This window comes from Odocoileus virginianus, chromosome 2 (assembly GCF_023699985.2).
Source record: "Odocoileus virginianus isolate 20LAN1187 ecotype Illinois chromosome 2, Ovbor_1.2, whole genome shotgun sequence".
In the NCBI taxonomy this organism is placed as follows: domain Eukaryota; kingdom Metazoa; phylum Chordata; class Mammalia; order Artiodactyla; family Cervidae; genus Odocoileus; species Odocoileus virginianus.
The window spans coordinates 92720414-92730009 of NC_069675.1; the positions used below are offsets into that span (position 1 = coordinate 92720414).

The following is a 9596-nucleotide window of genomic DNA, read 5'->3' on the forward strand; positions in this document are numbered from 1 at the left end:
CCCCATGACCACTGTCACCTGGGATCTGAGGGCCAAGGCCTGAGCAGCTGTCTCTGGAGAAGGAAATAAAGATTAATAAATTATTGAGTGCCTTCTGGATGCTGAGCAGGGAGCATGCCCCAGGGAATGAAGCAGGCCCCACAACTGTGGGGCAGTTGTGACCCACATCCTGGGTCTGTTTTTGCCTGCTGGGTGACCATGGACAAGTCCCTTCACCCTGTGAAACAGTGGGTCACAATACCTTCTGTGCAGGGCCCAGGAGGGGCCGGGGAGCAGTGGGCACGAATGGGCTAAAGCTGTGCTTTCGTCGTGGGATAGTTAACTCTTTGGAGGCTCCCAAAGATGCCCTGGCCTGGAGTCAGAACCTGGAGGGTGTCCCCAGCTCGGCCCTGAGGACCCTTGCCAGACCTGCCCTCCAGCACTCACGTATGGCCCCCATTGATAGGAAGGTCTAAGTGCCCTCACTGCCCCGGACACCCAGCTGGTTCTCTTGAAGGGGATGAGCAAGATGGAGTGCTGGTGGGTGGGGCTGAGGGGCTGCTGAGGGTGCCAGTCGTTGTGGGTCACCTCCCCAGTGCAAGGGAATTCCGTTCCAGGAGAGAAGACAGGCAGATGGAAGGGGGGCTCCAGGGATGACTGACGTCCTAGACAGGAATCCTGGCTTTGCCTCCGACCAGCTGAGAAGCTCTGCACAGCAGAAGCAGCTTGGAAGGAGGGGTTTTGCTATGTGTGTTTTTTTTTTTTAATTATTTGTTTTTGGGGGAAAGAGTGAAGACAGAAGGAGAAGGGGACAGCAGACAATGAGATGGTTGGGTGGCATCACCAACTCAATGGACGTGAGTTTGAGCAAACTCTGAGAGAGAGTGACGGACGGGGCAGTCTGGCCTGCTGCAGTCCATGGGGTCGCAGAGAGTCAGAGAGACTGAACAACAACAGAAACATTGATTTATTTTTGGCTGTGCTGAGTCTTCGTGGCTGCATGGGTCTCTCCTCTCGCTGTGAGCGGGGGTGGCTCTCCAGGGGCAGTGCACGGACCCCTCACTGTGGTGGCTTCTCTTGTTGGGGAGCACGGGCTCTAGGTGAGAGTGCTGCAGTAGTTGGGGTGCACCGGCTCAGGAGCTGTGGTTCCTAGGCTCCCGAACCTCAGGCTCAGCAGCCGTGGTACACAGGCTTAGCTGCCCCGGCAGCATGTGGGGTCTTCCCGGACCAGGCGTCAAATCTGTGTCTCCTGCATTCGCAGGCGGACCCTCTACCGCTGAGCCACCAGGAAAGCCTGGGTTTTGCTGTTTTGTTCACTGTTCCCTAATTCCCAGAACAGAAGCTGCTCAGAAACTATTTGTTGAATGACTGAATCAACCTTGGGCAAATCACGTCATTTCTCTAAGCCTCAGTGGGAAATGGTTTTGCTGCTGTTTTGTCTGACATATAATTCACATGACATAAAATCCACCATTTCAAAGTGCACAATCCACGGGTTTTAGCAGTCACAAGATCAGATGCTGCCATTCCAGTCATTGAATGTGATACCAAGGGGCGAACAATCCACAGAGTGACTGGCTTGGCTGCTCAGGGAGAGGGCTGTGCCTCTTTGTTTATGACGCTTACCTGCTACTTCCTCAAAGGCGTCCAGCTTCTTAAAAGCAGGGGAGAATTCTCTCCCTGGAGAATGCAGGGGAAGTCAGTTAAGCACCCAAGCCTATACTTTCCCTAGAAGAGGATTCCATTGAGTTCTGAGCATCCTGGCAGCTGAGATAGAAGGGGAAACAGGATGGAGTAGAGAACCCCCAAGGTCTGACCACAAGAGACTGATAAATTCATTGGGAGAGATTTTTTTTTTTTTCTTCCTGTTAACAAACTCGGTTTTTGCAGGCATCTTGTTTGAGGAATGAAAATGGGCAGGTGTCAAGCCCTCAGCCCTTGCCTGGTGCCTGCCCATCAGAGGCTCCTTTGATGAAGTGAAATACTGACCAAGACCTCCAGAGGAGTCTGTCTACCCCCCAATCACATAGTGTCAAACAGACAAGGACTAATGGCAAGGAAGCTGCTTGGAGAAGGCCTTTCTGAGGGTCATCTGCCAGGGAAGGAAGGGATATGACCCAACAGGAGGGTAGAGGCCTCCATGCCCTCGGCTGGTCAGGCCACCAGGCTGTTTCTTAGCCTGGGCAGTGCTGCTCTGTGCTGTGAGGGATGGTCCCGGAAGTTCAGCAGCATCCTAGCCTCTACCCACGAGATGCCAGTATCACCACTCCCCAGCCATGACAATCCAAGACGCCTCCAGACATAGCTGAAGTCCCCTGGGGAGGAAAAATCACCCCTGACTGGGCCACTGAGATGGAGGGACACCAGACCTTCCGACCTTCCCATTTGTTGTGGCCACATTTGGAGATGTGGTGTGGTGGTACCCAAAACTACCCTCCATCCTTGATCCAACTCTTGCCCATCACCTGATGGAAGAAGGAGTCACAGTCTTGTGAAGTGGCGTTGGTCACTTCCCAGCCACTCACCTGGCCCCATTGCCACCTTTTAATCAGCTTGTATGCATTTTGGAGGGACTACTTTATTACACTTTGTTCTGAGCTTTAAAAAAGAAAATGTAAAACAAGGGCTTCCCTGATGGCTCAGTGGCAAAGAATCCACCTGCCAGTGCAGGAGACATGGGTTCGATCCCTGATCCAGGAAGATCCCACATGCCGCAGAGCAGCCGAGCCCTTGCCCCTCAACTCCTGAGCCCATGCTCCAGAGCACGTGCTCTGCAACAAGAGAAGCCCCCGCAATGAGAAGCCCACACACCGCAACGAGAGAGTAGCCCCTGCTCACCACAACTGGAAAAAATCCCGCACAGCAATGAAGACTCGGCACAGCCAAAAGATAGATCAATAAACACAAAGTAAAGAAGTGGGAACTGGTCGAAATAAAAGCACTACTACTAGTTGGAAGAAACCTTCTCACAAAGGTAGGCATGACCAGTCTGACTAAGTGGACCAAAAACTGTCTGATTGTGGGAAGTCCCTGGCAGTCTGGTGGTTAGCACTTGGTGCATTCACTGCCTGGGGCCGAGGTTCAGTCCCAGGTCGGTGATCCCTCAAGCCAAAAAAGAGACTGTCTGATTGTGAAGGAAAATAGTGATGTTCAAGAACACAGGCACGGTTAGGTAGTGCCGAACAAACACCGGAGGGCATTTTTAAAGACTGGGCAGGTATTTGATGACACACAAAAGTCCCAGAAGAGGCAAAGCGTGCTTGGAAACCTGACCATACTTTCAGTTCTCTGCAAACAGAACTCTGCTCATCTGTGCTGCGGAGCTGGGACCCATTACCAGGAGCTGCCTGCCTGCAGTAGGCAGGGCTGGGGACATGGGAGAGGGAGTGAGCCGTGGGCTTTGGATCCCAGAAGCCTCTCGAGGCAGAGCAGCAGGGTGTCCCCCTTGTGGAACCCTTCTCACTTCACAGGGGCCTGGGCACCCTGCAGCTCTGGAGCCAGAACTCTGGAAGTGGGAGGATCTTGATGCATCCATCCATTCAGCAAGACATCAGTGAGGACACGCTGTGTGCCAGCCTCCGTGTTAGGTGTGGAACACCCAGAGGTGTCAGACAGCCCAGGAAGCCCCGACGCTGTTTTGTGAGTGCTGTGAGAGCGCCCATGGCTGCTTATGAACTGCTAGTACAGGTGGTTTTCACTGCAGGGGGGTGAGTAGGAGACTGACATGTATCTCATACTTTTCCACCGGGTTCAGGGCCAGAAGAAGGGGTGCCACTTTCATCTAGTGTCAAGGTCCAGCGTGGGCCAGCAGTCCAGAGGAGGGATGGACAAGGGGCCTTGGAGCTTCGCTTGGGGGAAGGAGTGGTGGAATAGGAGAAGTCTTCTCGGAAGAGGGGGCTACGGGACCTAATATGGACATGATAGCCTCCTTGCAGAGTCCTAAATGTGGAGGGCACGGAGGGAAAGCTCCCGTGAGTGCAAAGGTCAGGGAGGCCTGAATAAGGAGACAGTCTCTAGGGAGAGGGTGGAGGGGTTGGAGGAGTTGGGGGAGGGGTGAGCGGTGAGGCCACGGGGAGGGGGGTGGGGCAGGAGGTGCTGAGCCTGCAAAGGGCACCACCTGCCAGTTTTGGAGTCTGGAGAGAGTGGGGAAGGGTCTACAGCCAGGGCGGGACTTGTCAGCTTGAGATCCTTTGGGCCGGGGCATAGGGGGAGTGGGGCAGGGAGGGGATGGGGGGATCTGGAAGCAAGCCAGCCTCCAGTTTGGCCTGTTCCCCTCCCACAGGCAGCCAGGCCTCCAGGGGCCTGGGGCACCCTGCTTGTTGACCCTCTGCCCTCCCTGCCGCCCACCAGCACCCTCCCCCTGGTCCAAGTTCCCACCTCCTGATTAGATTTGGGAAGGACTAATTAGATATAATTCATTATCCCCAGAAATGAGATCAGAAATCAGGAGCTTTCCTCAGAAGAAGGTGGCCTCGCCCCTCATCCATCATGCCTCTAAGTAACCAATTTAAAGCCAGGCGGACGCACGCGGCAGCGTTATTACCTTGTCATAAATAGTTAGGGGAAGGCCCCCCGAACCAGGCAGCTTTATAAATGGTTTTTATCACATTAGTTTGCAGTTATTTGTCATCCACTTTGCTTAAGATAAATGCCGAACAAATAATCAAATTATCAAGCCAAAACCTTGGAAAGTCATTTGCATTAATTGCAGCAGGAAAGGCCAGGCGTCCCAATCCAGGGAGCCCCCCTGCCCCTCTCCAGCCTAGTTTGGAGAATGGGGAGCAAGCGCTTCCTGGCGGGGGGTGGGAAAGTCTCTACTGGGGGCTGGAGACACCTAGAGGTGTGTCACCATGGACTGGGCCAGCCCACCCTGGGGCTGGCAGGAGCCTTTCAGGGGGCCGAGGGGCTGTGCTTCCTGGGGCTGGAGCCAGGGTGTTAGAGAGGGTCTGCTGGGGCCTCCTCTACCCCATACACACAGAACTCACACAGATATACACACATATCCACACAGATGAGTGCAAACACACGCTGTCTCTCTCTCTCTCACACACACACACACGCTCCTCCCTCTCTGTTGCTGGGAGCTGGTTGGTGCCTTTTGTCTGGTCCCAGAAGGGCCTTGTCACAGGCCTGAATGGACCCCCTGCCCCTGCAGAGCATGACAGCTTCAGGCGACTCGTGCCCCAGGCCTGTCTGGTTCCTGTCCTGGCCACCAGTGCTGGGCAGGTGGTGAGGAGGGACCCGGGTCCGGACGGGACATATCCAGGGGCGCACACTGACCCCCTCCCAGCTGGGCCCGGAAAGCTCCCTCCAGCAGCAGCCCCTCAGTGACGAATGGTAATTTCACGCCACCCCCCTACCCAGGCCCTCCTGCGCCCCAGCTGGGCCAGCGACCGGTCAGGCCTGCGGGCGCCCGCCCCTCCTCCCGGCCCAAGCAGTGCGGGCCCTGGCCCATCCAGCCTCCTCCACGTTCAGGTCAGCGCAGGGGCCTGCTCAGTCATCTGGCTGCAGACACTGGCCTGACTTCAGAGATGTTCCAGTGTGTGGGTGTCTACACTGGCCTCAGAGGTCATCTTATGTGGAGTGGTCTACACTGGTTTCAAATGCTGTCCTCTCTGTGAATGCCTCCACTAACCTTAGAGGTTGTCTTGGTGTGGCCAAGGCAATATGAGCTTTCTCTGGTCAGTGTAGACCTTCTTGGAGCTGCCCAAGAAGGAATTTCTGAGGCCAGTGTAATAATAAAGCAATTAGCGTAGACTCTGGAGCCAGGTATCCTGGGTCAAACCCCAGCTTGACTGCTGTGAGACTTTGGGCAAGTTACTTAACCTCTCTGTGGCTCAGTTGTCTCATCTATAGGAGCAGTGTTAGCCACTCAGTGGTGTCTGACTCTTTGTGACCCCATGGACTGTAGCCCTCCAGGCTCCTCTGTCCATGGGATTCTCCAGGCAAGAATACTGGAGTGGGTTGCCATTCCCTTCTCCAGAGGATCTTCCTGACCCAGGGATTGAACCTGAGTCTCCTGCATTGCAGGCGGATTCTTTACTGTCTGAGCTATCAGGGAAGTTCTTGATTTCTTATCTGTACTCAAGTCTCTAATCAAAGTAGTAGCAAGACCCGCCTCCACAGGGCGCTGTGAGGGTTAACTGGGTTCATGTTTGTAAAGCGCTTGTACCAAAGTCTAGAACACAGTCAGCACCATAGCAGGGCTTGAAATCCTAGAGGTCACAGTGATCTCCTGGCTCATGTGAGCATTCAGGTGATCCATCTACCTGTGCCTTCCTTCATCTAATGCTCATCTTGTCTGAGCATCTCACGTGAGCCGGTGCTGCAGCTGTAACCAAGCCAGCCAGCTGTGGTCCATGTCCGCTGTGGTTCTCGGGTCGGGATGGGGACACAAGCAATGAAACCGGCAGTGTCAGGGCCTTCGGTGGGTGTCATCACGGGGGACACACAGGTGCTGTGGAGTCAGAGCAGAAGAGCCGAACCAGTCAAGGGACCCCACCGATGTCCCTGAAAAACGATCTAAGATCTAGCCTCAGAAGGAAATAGCCCAGGGAACCAAGAGTCAAAAAACTTCTCCATGCAGGACAATCTCTGAGGCCAGTGTAGACACCCTGACCCAAAGCGGCTTCTTCAACCAATGTGGACACCCCACCCAGAGTGAGCTCTGAGGCCAGTGTGGACACCCCAAGCAGGGTGACCTCTGAGGGTATGGACACCCCAAGTTGGGATCCCTTTGCAGTTCCGTTGGCTTCTCGCCAGGAGCTCGGCAGTCGATCGTCTCCCGGGCAGCGGCACCGGCGGGTGGGCAGAGGGCTGGCGGGTGGGAGGCGCTGAAGCTGAGCCGCAGCACATGGTTGCTGTCTGTTTATTGGGCAGCGGAGCAGGTTTAATGGGCCAGCCCGCAGGCCATGGAGAGGCAGCCCTGGGACGCCCATCCCTCCACCCCACCTGCCCCAACTCAGCTGGGCTGCCGGGGCCTGGGGCTCTGTTGGGGTCCCTGCCCACCCCTCCCCACCCACCAGCCTGCGGTGGGGCTGTGGCCCAGCCCTGAGCAGGCACCTGGAAATGCCAGGCCCCGGTGAGAGGGGCTGGCCCGTCCTTCTGAGTATCCTAGGAGGGGTACCTGCAAGGTGTGGCTGTCCCAGCCGGGAGGAGGACACCTGGCAAGCCGTGACCTTTGCCCTCCCCCGGGCAGGCCTGCAGCATCCCTCGGCCGGGTGGCCCCACAGCCCCCAGCCACCTCAATCACTCATCTCCCCACCCTCCGAACAGCTGGTGCTTCCAGGGAAATTACCTAATGAATCAACAATGCGGGGATTGTGGAGGCAGAAGGGCTGGAAACAGGCCTCTCCCCGCACCAGGCCCACTGGGTGCGGAGGGACGGTACCTGCGGGCTCCCTGCACCCCTCCCCCACCCGCAGGCGCCTCCCCCCAGCACCTTGTGGGTTAAAGAAGTCCGGAGTCAGACAGACCTGGGTACCACCGCCAGTCTCTCCCTTGCCTGCTGTATGGCCTTATGAGGGTCACTTTACCTAAGTTTGTGTTTTGGTGAATAGCGTTCATATAGTATCTTGTGTTGGGAGACTGTTATGATTGAGAGAGATGACTTAGCGGGGGCCTGGCATGAGTGACTGCTCAGGGCGTGGGAGCCTAATAATACTACTAATAATAATTACTCTACCTGGGTTGGGAAGATCCCCTGGAAGAGGAAATGGCAACCCACTCCAGTATCCTTGCCCACGGACAGAGGAGCCTGGAGGGCTACAGTCCATGGGGGTCAAAAAGACACGACTGAGCTGCTACACAGCAACATACCTGCCCAGGAAATGTGCTTTTATTTATAGTTACCAGTGACCACACCAGAGAATCCCCTTCAGCCTCACTTTCCCCAGCTGTGAAGTGGGGCCAGGAGCCTCTTGGCTTGAGCGTCGTGGCAGGGACTGAAATGTCCCAGCCTGCACATGGCGTCTGGCCTGTTTCCTGTCCCTGGAGACCTCCTGGCTCCCAGCCTGGGAGCACGGCGCTGGGAATTCTGCAGAACCAGTTCCCTGGTCTCGCGGCCCTGCGACTCCCACGCCCTGCCCTCAGGGGGAAGGATGCCTGCTCCCAGGGTGGGCACCACGGGGGCCTGGGGAGGTACCGCGGAAGTGTGTGGGGTTGGGGTTGGGCTGGGAGCCGGTGGGCGGCCTGTTAGAGCAGGCCCTGCGCGGGGCACAGAGGGCCCATTGTTGCTGGGCCCGGCCAGGCCAGGCCCTCGAGAGTTTCGAGAAGTGTCTAGACGGGGGCAGCCCCAGGCCCTGGCCTGGCCTCCCTCTGGGCGGAGCTGTGTCACAGGGGACAAGCAGCGAGCCTGGCATCCTCAGCTCAGAGACACGGATGGAGGAGGCTGGGGTGCGGGCAGGGCTGCCACATGGGAAAAACAAACAGGCACAGTTCACACACTGCTGGCAAGGAGGACGGTGCTGGCTGTGGTGACCCGCTTGGGACCTGAAGAAGGGTCCTGGACCTGGGAGTCAGAAAACCTTGGGTTCCAATCCTGGCTTTGTGGCTGTGTGACCTGGGGCCGGTCTCTGAGACGCAGTGACCTCAAGGGAACAACCTAAGGTTTAACAACTCTGAAGTCAGAGAGACCTGTCACTTCCCACCGCTGTGTGCCTTTGGCAAGGGACCTTTGTGAGCCTCAGTTTCCTCATCTGTAAAGTGGGAATAATTGTTTTCTCATTTCTAGAACGGGATGAAGCACATGAGATGTTGAGAAGGGTGCCTGGCAGATAATGTAAATGGTAACAACTGAGGTGTTGTTATCCTCATCACCCCAATTTGTTTTGGATGAAAGCAGACCTGTGGATCACTTGCCAGGCAGTGCCTGGCACAGAGCCAGGCCTCACCATTGAGAGAGCCTTCTCTGAGACCACATGCCAGAGCCCTGGTCCTTGCCTTGGCCTCGGTCGTCCTGCCTATGAAATGGGCTCATCCCTGACCAGGCCACCCACATCGCAGGGGCAGAGGGCCAGGCTGTCTGTGGGGAATTCCCCTCCCAGCCTCTCTGCCTCCCAGCGTGGGCCTATTTTTAGCTTGGTGAGTAGAAGTTGCTGCTCTTATCTCTCCTGGTATTTTTGGCACATCCTGGCCAACGGGGCTCCTCCACCCACCTGTGCCAGCAGCTCCCACAGAACCGGGTCTGAATCCTGTGCCAGGGTCTTGCCTCCCACCCAGCCCAGGAGACACCAGGTGGAAGAGACACCTGTCCAGCCACCTCTCATTGGCCTCCAGCGGCCTCCAGGCCACCCACAGCTGGCCCCAGGTCTGAGGCTGTGGGGGTCTTACAGCACCCGCCGGCTCCCCTCCCCCCAACGCTCTGTGTGGTTTCCACGGCAATGAACACAAATCCCCTAGCCCTTCACAGAGGAGCCTTGTTTGTTTTGCCCGCATAACTCTGGAGACCATGTCACAGCCCCAGCCCCCCCCCAAGTCCCCCACTCAGCCCAGCACGCTCCCCAACCCGATCAGACGGACCAGCTCAGAGTGGGGGGTAGCACATTCTTCCTGTGGATCGAGGAGCCGAGCTGCATCACTTGCAGTCCCTTCCCCACTTGGAGGCTCACTTCCCTGTC

The 9596-nt window shown here is 56.5% G+C and overlaps 1 long non-coding RNA gene across 1 annotated transcript; it reads right to left on the bottom strand.

Annotated features, from left to right (window-relative positions):
* Window positions 1–6112: 6112 nt before the first annotated feature.
* Window positions 6113–9321, bottom strand: LOC110125557 (uncharacterized). Its single transcript, XR_002310110.1, has 2 exons — window positions 9135–9321; window positions 6113–6436 (listed from the first exon to the last, which is right to left on the bottom strand). It is a non-coding gene; the product is annotated as an uncharacterized lncRNA (long non-coding RNA).
* Between the last annotated feature and the right edge of the window lie 275 nt (window positions 9322–9596).